Consider the following 12,972-nt stretch of genomic DNA (forward strand, 5'->3'; position numbering starts at 1 on the left):
TGATCACAACTCTCCAGCATCCTATGGCTATACCAGCTCCCTGTCTCTAGAGTTCCATGCTGCTATGGGCATGTAGTTTGCTCCATAGCCCCATACTTTAATCCCTACATCACCTAAAACCATGGTGGATGCTATAGGAGCAGGGAATCCATCAAGCTATAGGAGCATCAATCCATCAAGCTCCAAATGACATAGACAGCCAAATTACATATAATTTAATAAATAATTTTTTCCTTGCAAAAGGGAAAACAAAGTTGAATGTCATTTTATACTTATATTCACAGATCTAGGACATTTGAGTCTATTTAAGCAGCTTTGCTTCTTACTGGAACTTATATAATAGAGCCTGTGTCATTCATAAAAAGGATGAGGCAAGCAATAAATCACTACACTGTGGCAGACTTCTCTATTCCCTCCAGCACACAATGAGGAGTGGACAAGTAATTTTTTAAATGATTTTGCTGCTTGTAGGTTATATCATATTCCTCTGACCACCACCATCAGCCCCCCCCCCCCCTTCCCAACCATGTTCTGTTTCTTTCCATCTTCTCCCCCACCACAGTGGGGTGATGCAGAGAGAGAGAAACAGCACTACCACTCCACACACACACACTCACTCACACACCCTGTGATGTGCTGTTTCTCTATTTCTTCCACCAACCTTCCTGAGCAGCACTCCCCAGGATAGCTTAAGTAGGGTGCAAGCTTCCACTTCCTCCCTTACAGGCCGATACAGTAAAGTGAGCTCCTCCGGAGCGCACTGTTAGCCCACGTTTGGCTGCATGTTTTCGATGCGCTATTTTTACCCCTTATACAGTAAGGGGTAATAGCGCGTCGAAAACGCGCAGCCAACCCCCCCAAAACTAATAGCGCCCACAACATGCAAATGCATGTTGATGGGCCTATTAGTTATTCCTGCATGATTCAGAAAGTAAAATGTGCAGTCAAGCCGCACATTTTACTTTCAGAAATTAACGCCTGCCAAAGGCTGGCGTTAATTTCGACCGGCACCAAGGAAGTGTATAGAAAAGCAGAAAAAACTGCTTTTCTGTACACCCTCCGACTTAATATCATAGCGATATTATTCAAAAATTTAAAAAAAACATAAAAAATCTGCCCGCGGCCCGTGGGTTGGAAGACAGATGCTCAATTTAGCCGGTGTCCATTTTCCGAACCCGTGGCTGTCAGCAGGTTCGAGAACCGACGCCAGTAAAATTGAGTGTCGGCGATCAAACCTGCTGACAGCTGCCGCTTCTGTCAAAAAGGAGGCACTAGCGACACACTAGTGTCCCTAGCGCCTCCTTTTACCGTGGGCCTTCATTTACATAAATTTATTTACTGGATCACACGCCCAGGAGAGTGGCCTGGGTGCGTGCCGCTCCGGGGACGCTGGAGGAAGATGGTAAGAAGACGCCGCGGCAGCATGCCGTCCATCAGGCCCGGAGGGAGTCGCCACAGTGGTAAGGAGGGCGAAGTGAGGATGTCGAGCAGCGACGGACGCAACACTCATAAGTCATTTGATGGAGACCCACCACCATTTTTGTCTCCCTTCTCTGGACCACCTCCATTCTGTCTCTGTCCCTTTTGAGATATGGTCTCCAGAACTGAACATAGTACTCCAGGTAAGGCCTCACCAAGGACCCGTACAAGGGTCCTTTTTCTTACTGGCTATTCCTCTCTTAATGCAACCCAGCATTCTTCTGGCTTTTGCTATCACCTTGTCACATTGCTTTTCCATCTTCAGATCGCTAGACACTATCACCCCAAGGTTTCTCTCTTGTTCCATGTGTTATGAAAGTGGACCCTTGTCTCGAGGTAGCGGACTACCGTCGAAGGGCGAGGCCTCTTGGACTGTAGAGACTTGCTAGAAGTCTTCACCCTGGAAGCACGCGACCCCCCCAGGAGGAGCCTGTAGGGGTCCGGCCGCTGGGACTTAGGCGACTCCTCTGAAGACTGTAGAAGGTCTGGATGCAGGTGCCTCCTGCAGGTCGTGGGTTCCAGACAGCTGGCGCCTCCAGCAGGTCGAGACAGTCTGAGGACGGAGTCAAAGAAAAGTCCAAAACTGGTTCGAGAATCAATATACCAGCGGGGTCCGAGTCCAGGCCAGGATCAAGGCAGGAGAAAGGTCCAGAGCCGTGACGGGGTCAAGCCAGGAGAAGGGTCCAAATCCATACCGGGGTCAAACCAGGAGAAGGGTCCAAATCTGTACCGGGGTCAAGCCAGGAGAAGGGTCCAAATCCATACCGGGGTCAAGCCAGGAGAAGACACGTCCACCAGTCCAGAGGTCAGAAGCCAAGAATCAATCCACGGAGCAGGGGAGAAGAGCGGGACGAAGAACCAAGAACCAGGAGCCAGGAACACACTCAGGCAGGAACCTCAATACCAAGGCAAAAAAGACAAAGGGACAACCTTGTGCCAATTAAGGCTGCATCAGGGGATGACTTCTGATGGAAAAGAAACTACATAAACATATTCTTATGTAGCAACAATTGTCAAGCCAAATTTCAGTCTTAATCATGCAGGCAACTCTCTCTGCTTCACAAACTGACAGCATCAGTGTAGATTCTATAGTTATTCCTTCCCTCTCAAAAGTGTGTTGTCAAAGGATAAAACAAGAGATAAAAACGATGTATATTTTACCTTCTATACAATTTCTCAAACGTAAAAGGATCGCTCCTTCCGGTGCCTTAATTGGCGAAACTCGGCCGGAGTCGAGCTCTTAACTAAATATACTAATAAAATCCTTCCACGGCATAAGGTTGTCCCTTTGTCTTTTTTGCCTTGGCTACATGAGACCGCCTTCCGATTTGTTTTATTGGACCTCAATACCAAGGCAAGGACTGAATGCTCAGCCCTTGCCTTAAGTACAGAAAACCGGGGGAGGAGTTTCAGGGGGAGCCATGACAGGAAGTGTCATGATTATCTCTTGTTTTAAGAATTTCCTTCAGCCGCGCGCGTGGCCCTAAGGGGCAGAGGAGGAGGAGCCAGATTGCCACGGAGCCATGCTGCAGACACAGCGATGGCAGAGGACCAAGAGAGAGAAGAAGAAGAAGGGCTGCCTGCCCCTGCAGGCACCCTCAACCATACCCGGCGATCCGGGTGAGTTTAGTTTTGCTGCAGCCGCCGTCCTTGCCTCAGTCGCGGCCGACCACGGCCGGCGGCCATGACACCTGGTCCCAGTCGCAGCCTGCCGCAGCCGATGCCACTAACAGTACCCCCTCCTTTAGGCCTCCCCCTAGAAGGTTTGGGTTTACCAGGGTGCTTTGAATGAAAGTCTTTGAGCAATGATTTATCCAATATATTCTTTGCCAGTTCCCAAGAGTTCTCCTCAGGGCCAAATCCCTCCCAAGTCAGGAGGTACTCCCAAATGGTGCCCCGTTTCTGGACATCCAACACCTCACGCACTTAATAAATAGTTTCATCCACAGCCTTATGATGCGCAGGCTCATGCGGTTTCCGACTAGGCCACCTGAGGATCAATGGTTTTAGAAGAGACACATGGAAAGAATTGTGAATGTGTAATGAAGCAGGTAACTGAAGTTGGTAGGTTACTGGACCTAATTGTCTCAATACCGGAAACGGACCAATATACCGAGGATCCAGTCTCATGGAAGGGACCCTCAGATGGATATGCCGGGTGCTGAGCCACACCTTTTCCCCGGGATGAAACTGAGGAGCCTGGCGTCGATGCAGATCAGCGAATTTCTTAGCGGAGTGGGCTGCTCTCTGTAGCATCTTTTGAGTATGGGCCCAAAGTTGTTTCAGTTGTGTAGCTGTCAACTGAGCTGCTGGCGAAGGCACAGGTAAGGATACAGGCAAGGGCGGACGGGGTTGACGACCGAAGACAATCTGAAAGGGAGATGCTCCCGTAGAGGTCCCAGCATGCGAATTATGCGAAAACTCTGCCCAGGAAAGAAGTGATGCCCAGTCATTTTGTCGAGAGTTGACGTAAAAACGTAGGAACTGTTTTAGTGTTCGATTAGTGTGCTCTGCCTGACCATTAGCCTGAGGATGGAAAGCCGTAGTGAAATCCAATGAAATCTGGAATTTTTTGCAGAGGTTGAGCCAATATCGAGCCGTGAACTGCGGGCCCCGGTCCGAGGTGATGTGTTGAGGCAGTCCATGTAGACGGAAGATGTGCAGCATGAATAATTGAGCCAGTTGTGGAGCAGACGGGAGGGAGGGGAGTGGAGTAAAATGAGCCATTTTAGAAAAGCGATCTACCACTACCCATATCACTGTATTGCCATCAGATGGAGGTAGTTCCACTATAAAATCTGTGGAGATGTGTGTCCATGGTCTAGTGGGAATGGGTAAGGGTTGTAACAGGCCCCAGGGTTTCCCGGTGAGGACTTTATGTTGTGCGCAGACTGAACAGAAATCTACATAAGCTCGTATATCTTTATGCATCTCTGGCCACCAATAATATTGTTGTAAGAGCGCCTGTGTTCGCAGTCATCTGGGGTGTCCTGCCAATCTGGAATCATGACCCCCAAGCCAAAACTTTATTGTGAAGCCGCTTACGGTAGGCACCAACGTCTTCCCAGGTGGTACCGTGAAGGTAGCGGACAGGATGATATGGGCCGGATCAATGATGTGTTGTTCCGGATCCTCAAAATCTTCTGTGGCGAATGAACGCAATAAGGCATCAGCCTTAATGTTTTTGTCAGCAGGGCGATACCGTAATTCAAAGTCGAAGTGAGTGAAAAAGAGGGCCCAACGGGCTTGACGTGGGTTTAACCGTTGAGCTTGTTGTAAATATGTTAAATTTTTGTGGTCCGTAAAGATGGTTATGCGATATTGGGCTCCCTCCAACCACTGTCGCCATTCTTCTAGTGCCATCTTGATAGCAAGAAGCTCCTTATCTCCAATGGAGTAGTTGCGTTCTGCCGCTGAGAATTTCATGGAGAAATATGAACAAGGATGCGCTGCTCCTGATGTGGTAGTCTGACTCAGAACAGCTCCAACTCCCTCAGCCGATGCATCAACTTCAATGAAAAATGGGCGCTTGGGGTCGGGATGCTGAAGACAGGGTTGTCAAAGAAAGGATTCTTTAAGGGCTTGAAATGCTTCCTCGGCCTCCACAGGCCATGCCTTGATGTTAACTCCTTTTCGAGTCAGAGCAGTCAGAGGGGCGGCTAGTTTAGAAAAATTCTGGATAAAACTGCGATAATAATTCGCGAAACCCATAAAACGCTGAAGCGCACGCAGTCCATTAGGCTGAGGCCATTCCTTAATGCATTTCAATTTAGCGGGATCCATTTGAAATCCTTGTTTAGATATAATGTAACCCAGGAAAGGTAAAGACTCTTTTTCAAAAATACATTTTTCAAGCTTAGCATACAGTCTGTTCTCTCTAAGCCACTGTAATACCTGAATGACGTGTTGTCTGTGTGCTTGTAAATTGGCCGAGAAAATAAGAATGTCATCCAAATAGACCACAACGCAGATATAAAGCAGGTCTCGGAATATTTCATTAACAAAGTGTTGGAATACTACAGGGGCGTTAGTTAGTCCAAACGGCATAACCAAGTATTCATAATGTCCATCTCTATTATTATTATTATTATTTAAGATTTTTATATACCGGCATTAGTATGCAAACATCATACCTGTTTACATTACAACTAAAGACTGAAAGTACAATCAATGGGAGAGGGGGAGTGGAGAATGAGTAATTACAGAGTTACAGAAGTATAGAAAGTAAAACAGTAACAATAACCGGTAACAGAAAGGCTATATACAGTGGTGCAACTTATATACAGACTGTTCAAGAGAGGGAATAAATACAGGGTCCTGGAGGGGTTACAGGAGGTTTCTAATCTTAATGATGAAGGGTTTATTAGGTGCGAATAGGTGCATGAAATTGGAAGGGGGGAGGTAGATAGAAACAATTATTCTGGATAGGCTTGTCGGAAGAGCCAAGTCTTTAGTTTCTTTCTGAACTTAGAGTAGCATGGCTCAAGTCTGAGTGTAGTCGGGAGGGAGTTCCATTGTTTGGGGCCTGCAATGGAGAGGGTGCAATCCCTTGTGGCGGAGAGGTGGGCTTTTTTAATAGGGGGTACTGTTAGGGTACCTTTGTTGACAGACCTGATGGGTCGGTCAGAGCGTGTGAGGCAAAAGGGTTCATCTAGCCAGTTGGAGTTGTAGGAGTAGATTGATTTGTGAATTATGGTTAGAGTTTTAAAGAGAATGCGGGATGCTATGGGGAGCCAGTGGAGGTCTTTGAGTATGGGCGTGATGTGATCGGATTTCCGTGTGTTTGCAATGACCCTGGCGAAAGCATTTTGGAACTTTTGTAAGGGTTTCGTGGTGGAAGAGGGTAGTCCAAGGAGGAGGGCATTACAGTAGTCCAGCTTTGAGGATAGAGTAGCTTGGATAACAGTACGGAAGTCATGATAGTGGAGGAGGGGCCTACGTTTCTTTAGAACACTGAGCTTGAAGAAGTCCTCTTTGAGAATGGAACTAATATATTTTTTTAGATTGAGTTGTTGGTCTAGAATTACCCCAAGGTCTCTTACACAGGGTTGGGATGATATGGTGTTGAAGGCTGGGTCGTTGGAGATCAGGGGTTTAGGGGGTTGGTGTTGAGAAAGAAGGAGCAGTTCTGTTTTGGACGTGTTTAAGGCAAGGTGGATGTTAGTGAGGAAGTCATTTATGGAGGCGAGACATGTGTTCCAAAGTGCCAGGGCATTGGTAAGAGAGTTGTGAATAGGGATGAGGATTTGAACATCGTCTGCGTAGAGGTAGAATTTGAGGCCAAGGTCTGTTAGGAGTTGACAGAGGGGGCTGAGGTAAATATTGAATAAGGTAGAGGAGAGAGAGGAACCTTGAGGAACACCTTGGGACAGAGAGTAGAGTGTGGATTTGGCATTTCCTATTTTGACGGCAAACTTCCTGTTGGATAAGTAAGATTTAAACCATAGCAGGGCTAGGCCTGAGATACCTATTTCAGCCAGTTGGTTGAGGAGGTAGATGTGATTAATGGTGTCAAAGGTGGCTGAGATGTCAAGAAGGGCAAGGAGATAGCAATTGCCCTGGTCCATGCCTCTGAGTATGTGATCCGTGAGGGAGAACAGGAGTGTTTCAGTGTTGAGGGATTTGCAGAAACCAAATTGGACAGGGTGCAGTATTTTATTGTTTTCAAGGTATTCTGTGAGTTGGATGTTCACTATCTTTTCCATGATCTTGGAAATGAAGGGCAGGTTAGAGATCGGGCGGAAGTTGGAGGGGTCTTTGGGGTCTAACGAGGGGTTTTTAAGGAGGGGTTTAAAGATCGCTTGTTTGAGGGCATCTGGGACGGAGCCTGAAGAGAGGGAGGAGTTAATAATGTCTGCAATAGGTTTGGCAATAGAGTTTGGGATGGAGACGTAACCATCTCTAGTGTTAAAAGCAGTTTTCCATTCATCACCTTCACAAATTCTGATTAGATTGTAGGCCCCTCGGAGGTCTAATTTGGAAAATATCTGGGCCCCCTGTAAACGATCAAAAAGTTCAGCGATCAAAGGCAATGGGTAGCGATCTTTGATGGTGATGGCATTGAGTCCGCAGAAATCAATACATGGCCTCAGAGTTCCATCCTTTTTTCCTACAAAGAAGAAACCAGCTCCGGCTGGTGAAGTAGCGCGTCGAATGAACCCCTTTTGTAGATTTTCCTGAATATAGCTGGTCATCGCTTGAGTCTCTGAAGCGGATAATGCGTAGACCTTTCCTCGGGGAGGCAACGATCCTAGAACTAAGTTAATGGCACAGTCAAACTCTCGATGCGGCGGCAATATATCAGCAGCCTTTTTAGAAAAGACATCTGTAAATTGACTATATGGTGCGGGTAGCCCTTCGAGTCATGCGATGCAGTCGTAGCTGTCGGTTGGTATGGATCCCCATAGACAAGTCTCCTGACAAGCGTATCCCCATTGCAGAAGTTTCAGGGTAGTCCAATCAAACTGAGGGTTATGACGTTGTAACCAGGGACTACCCAATACCACGAGGTGTATGGCTCTCTGGATGACATAAAACGAAATTTGTTCGCAATGTTTGGGGCCGATGTGACACTCCAGTGGAACAATCTGATGGGTTATCCTCCCTGGTAGAGGATTTCCATGAATAGAGGATATGATCAATGGCGTGGGGCAAGGTTGAAGAGGAATATGGAGTTTCTCCACAATATCTTGAAGGATGAAAATCCCGCCTGCACCGGAGTCTACTAAGGCCATGGTGGAGAATTGGAGGTCCTTCAGTGCCAAAGAGATCCGAAGAGTGAGTGGGGGAGCTGGAGAGGTACTGCCTAGGGTTACTCCCCCGCCGGAGCCTAGGCTTTGAAGTTTCCCGGACAGATCGGGCAACGGGCTATGAGGTGCCCTGTTCCTCCACAGTACATGCAGAGGCCTGCACGACGGCGTCTTTGTCGCTCCTCGGGAGAAAGAGGACCACGCCCCAGTTGCATAGGTTTCTCTATATTTCCTCCGGAAGCAGATGTAGGTTGTGAGACAGTCGGTACTGGACGAGGAGAGTTCCAAGAGCTGGTTCTTCTGGAGTTAGCTCCCTCACGAGCTCTTTCTTGCAGGCAACGGTCTATCCGGTTTACTAAATCTATGATAGCATCTAAGGACCTTGGTAGTTCACGAGCTGCCATCTCGTCCTTGATCTTTGATGACAGACCCTCCAGGTATATAGAACGCAAGCAGTTCTCCTCCCAGTGGAGTTCCGAAGCCAGTGTTCTGAACTCAATGGTGTAGTCTGCGAGGGCTCAGTTTCCTTGTCGCAGTTGCAATAGTTTAGAACCGGCTACTACCTGCTTCCTCGGATCATCGAAAACTGCGAGGAAAAGTTCCAGGAATTTGTGAAGATCTTGCAGGATTGGATCTGATCATCGCCAATAGGGAGAAGCCCATGCCAGGGCCTTCCCCTCCAAGAGCGACAGAATGTAAGTAGTCTTAGTGAGATCGTCTGGAAACAAAGAGGCTTGGAGTTGAAAATGCATACTGCACTGATCGATGAATCCTTGACACAACTGAGGATCCCCTGCATAAAGTGGAGGTATTGGTAGCGAAATTGTAGTTCGGGCGGTGCTTGACGCCAACGCTGGCACAGCGGCAGAGGCAGAGGCAGCCTGAGCAGCTGCCATGGAGTCCAGACGTGCATTAAGTCGTTCTAGAGATGAAGCCATGGATTCCAGAATACGTTGTTGTTCCATGACCTTCTGAGCCAGTCCTGGAATGGCTTGCCGAGCTGAGGCCTCTACCGGGTCCATGGCCTTGGTATTCTGTTATGAAAGTAGACCCTTGTCTCGAGGTAGCTGACTACCATCGAAGGGCGAGGCCTCTTGGACTGTAGAGACTTGCTAGAAGTCTTCACTCTGGAAGCACACGACCCCCCCCCCCCCCCAGGAGGAGCCTGAAGGGGTCCGGCCGCTGGGACTTAGGCAACTCCTCTGAAGACTGTAGAAGGTCTGGATGCAGGTGCCTCCTGCAGCTCGTGGGTTCCAGACGGCGGGCGCCTCCAGCGGGTCGAGACAGTCTGAGGACGGAGTCGAAGAAAAGTCCAAAACTGGTCCGAGAATCAATATACCAGCGGGGTCCGAGTCCAGGCCAGGATCAAGGCAGGAGAAAGGTCCAGAGCCGTGCCGGGGTCAAGCCGGGAGAAGGGTCCAAATCCGTACCGGGGTCAAGCCAGGAGAAGGGTCCAAATCCGTACCGGGGTCAAGCCAGGAGAAGACACGTCCACCAGTCCAGAGGTCAGAAGCCAAGAATCAATCCACGGAGCAGGGGAGAAGAGCGGGACGAAGAACCAAGAACCAGGAGCCAGGAACACACTCAGGCAGGAACCTCAATACCAAGGCAAGGACTGAATGCTCAGCCCTTGCCTTAAGTACAGGAAACCGGGGGAGGAGTTTCAGAGGGAGCCATGACACTTCCTGTCATGGCTCCTTTAAGAATTTCCTTCAGCCGCACGCGCAGCCCTAAGGGGCAGAGGAGGAGGAGCCAGATTGCCGCGGAGCCATGCTGCAGACACAGCGATGGCAGAGGACCAAGAGAGAGAAGAAGAAGAAGGGCTGCCTGCCCCTGCAGGCACCCTCAACCATACCCGGCGATCTGGGTGAGTTTAGTTTTGCTGTGGCCGCCGTCCTTCCCTCAGTCACGGCCGACCGCAGCCGGCGGCCATGACACCCGGTCCCGGTCGCGGCCTGCCGCAGCCGTCGCCGCTAACACCGTGCACAACAGCCCTTCACCACCCCATCCCCCCCACCCCCATCACATACATCACTTTTGGATTACCACACCCCAGATGCATGACTGCACTTCTTGCCATTGAATCCCAGCTGCCATATTTTCACCCACCATTCATGCTTCCTTAAATCACGTCTAATTCTCTCTACTCCTTCCGGTGTATCCACTCTGTTGCAGATCTTAGTATAATACGTAAATAGACAAACTTTACCTTCTATCCCATCCACAATGTCTCTCACAAAGATATTGAACACAAAAGGTCCCAACACTGATCCCTGTTGCACTCCACTTAACACTGTTTTCTCTTCAGAGCAGGTTCCATTTCCCATCACATGTTGTCTTCTATCCGTCAACTAGTTAGTAATCTACGTCACCACCTTGGTGCTCACTCCCAAGCTTCTCATTTAATTTACAAATCTTCCATGTGGGTTTGTATCAAAAGCTTTACTAAAATCCAAGTAAATCACATCAAGTGCTCTTCCCTGATCCAATTCTTTAGTCACCCAATCAAAAAAAATTAAATCAGATTAATCTAACAGGACTTCCCCAGTGAATGCATGCTGTCTAAATATTGAACAACCCACTGGATTGTAGATAGTTGTTAGTTTTCATGGTAGTTGTGGGTGGATCCTTGGGCTGGTGGCAGATGACCACGCCCCCGGGGGAAGATCCCGAGAGGGACCACCGGTCAGGCTCAGAGTATGGAGACAGACACACACTAGTTCTTTTATTAAACAGTATATGGAACCACCAGAGGTGGCAGTAGTGAGCTGGAAGTGCCCGGCTGGGCTGTAGTCCCTCAGATACTGGAACAGCGATCCTGGATAACTGAGCTGTAGAGAAACTGAATATAGTGAGTAGGCAGAGTATGCAGAGTTCAGGAACAGAACCTTGATGGTAACACTCACACAATAGTCTCTTAGAAGCAGCCCAGGAGCTGAAATGAATTAGGCCCTCGAGGAGCGAGTACCTGGTTCCAGGGAACGCTCTGAGAGAGCGATGGTAACTCACTGGTGTTGTAGGCAGCAATGAATTCCTGGCAGAAGTGGTATTCAGTAGCAAGTCCGGGAACGTGGGCCCTTGAGGCGCGAGTACCGGTTCCAGACTGCGATCTGAAAAGCAAAGAGAAAGCGAGGCCCCCGAGGAGCGGGTACCCCTGGTAAGTCCGAGGAGGCAGAGTAGCAAGGTATGTGGAGAGCGAATCCCATCCGCTGATACCTGGAGGAAAGCCCTTGCTAACTCGATTTGTTAGCGATTTCAGAGACCTTAAATATCCGGTGAGGATGACATCACCTCAGGGGGACGCCCCTAAGGTTTGCACCACTGCTGGTACTTGAGTCGGGGCTGAGCCACGCACACGCACTTAGGCTGCTGGGAAACATGGCGGTGTGCAGCGTCCAGCCGGTCTGGGGATGCCGGAGGGGAGAACGGCAAGATGACGTTGCAGCAGCAAAACTTCCAACAGGCAACGAGGGAGTCGCCAAAGAGGTAAGGTGGGCGTAGTGGAGACGTCGGGCAGCAACAGTCGGAACAATAGTTCATTATCCTTTCCTTCAGCAGAGTCTCCATTAATTTTCCCACTATCAAGGTGAGGCTAACTGGCCTGTAGTTTCCACCCTCCTCTCTACTTCCACTCTTGTGAAGTGGGACAACCATCGCTCTTCTCCAATCAATTGGCACCACTCCTGTTTCCAAGGATCTATTTAACAGGTCACACAACGGACCTGTCAGCATATCTCTGAGCTCCCTCAGTATCCCAGGATGAACTTCATCAGGCCCCATGGCTTTGTTCGCTTTCAGCTTTCTTAGCTCTTCTCATACATTCTCTTCTGTAAACTGAGTTTCATTTACTCCATCCCCTTCCACAGCCTTGTTAACTAGCAATAGTCCTTCTTCAGGGTCTTCTTTAGTGAACATTGAACTGAAGTATTTGATTACTATTTCCACCATTTCTTTGTCTCTCTCCACACATTGATCCTGATCACCTGGATGGAGGTAATTCGCAACGGGGCCTCTCGTCTATGCGTAGGAATTCGCAACTGGGAGACTAAGTCTTGCAGGATGAAATTACCTCCCGCTCCTGAATCCAGGAATGCGATCGTCTCGATAAATCCTCCAGGGTACTCCAGGGTAACAGGCACGGTACATTGAGGAGCTGTCACACAGCCTAGGAGGAGCTCCTCCTGACCTCCTAGGCTTTGTCATTTTCCGCGCGCTCCTGGCAGCGTGTCAAGAAATGGCCCTTCTGGTCACAATACAAGCATAATTTCAAAGAACGACGACGTTGACTCTCTTCGACAGAGAGCGGGGCATGTCCCAGCTGCATTGGTTCGCAAGTGGGGACGTCTGAGCAAGAAGTCTTAGGAGAAGACGCAGGTCTCGCAGACACTGAAGCGGAACTGTGGCGGTAGGAGCGCGGCTCCTTGGCCCTCTGTTGTAGGCGGCGATCAATGCGGGCAGCCATCTCTATCAAGGCGTTGAGGTCCTCCGGCAGATCTCGGGCAGCGATTTCGTCTTTAATACGTCAGGATAGGCCCTCTAGGAAGATGGCCTTAAGACTACCATCCTGCCAACCTACTTCTTGGGCTAAAGTCCAGAACTCCATAGCATACTCTGCCAAGGAGCGAGCCCCCTGACGGAGCTGTAGCAGTTCAGATGTAGCCGTAGCTACTCGGGCTGGCTCATCAAAAGCCTGTCTGAAGTTTGAGATGAACAGTTGTAAGTCCACCAGCGAGAAATCATTATG

This window comes from Rhinatrema bivittatum, chromosome 1 (genome assembly GCF_901001135.1).
Source record: "Rhinatrema bivittatum chromosome 1, aRhiBiv1.1, whole genome shotgun sequence".
NCBI lineage: Eukaryota > Metazoa > Chordata > Amphibia > Gymnophiona > Rhinatrematidae > Rhinatrema > Rhinatrema bivittatum.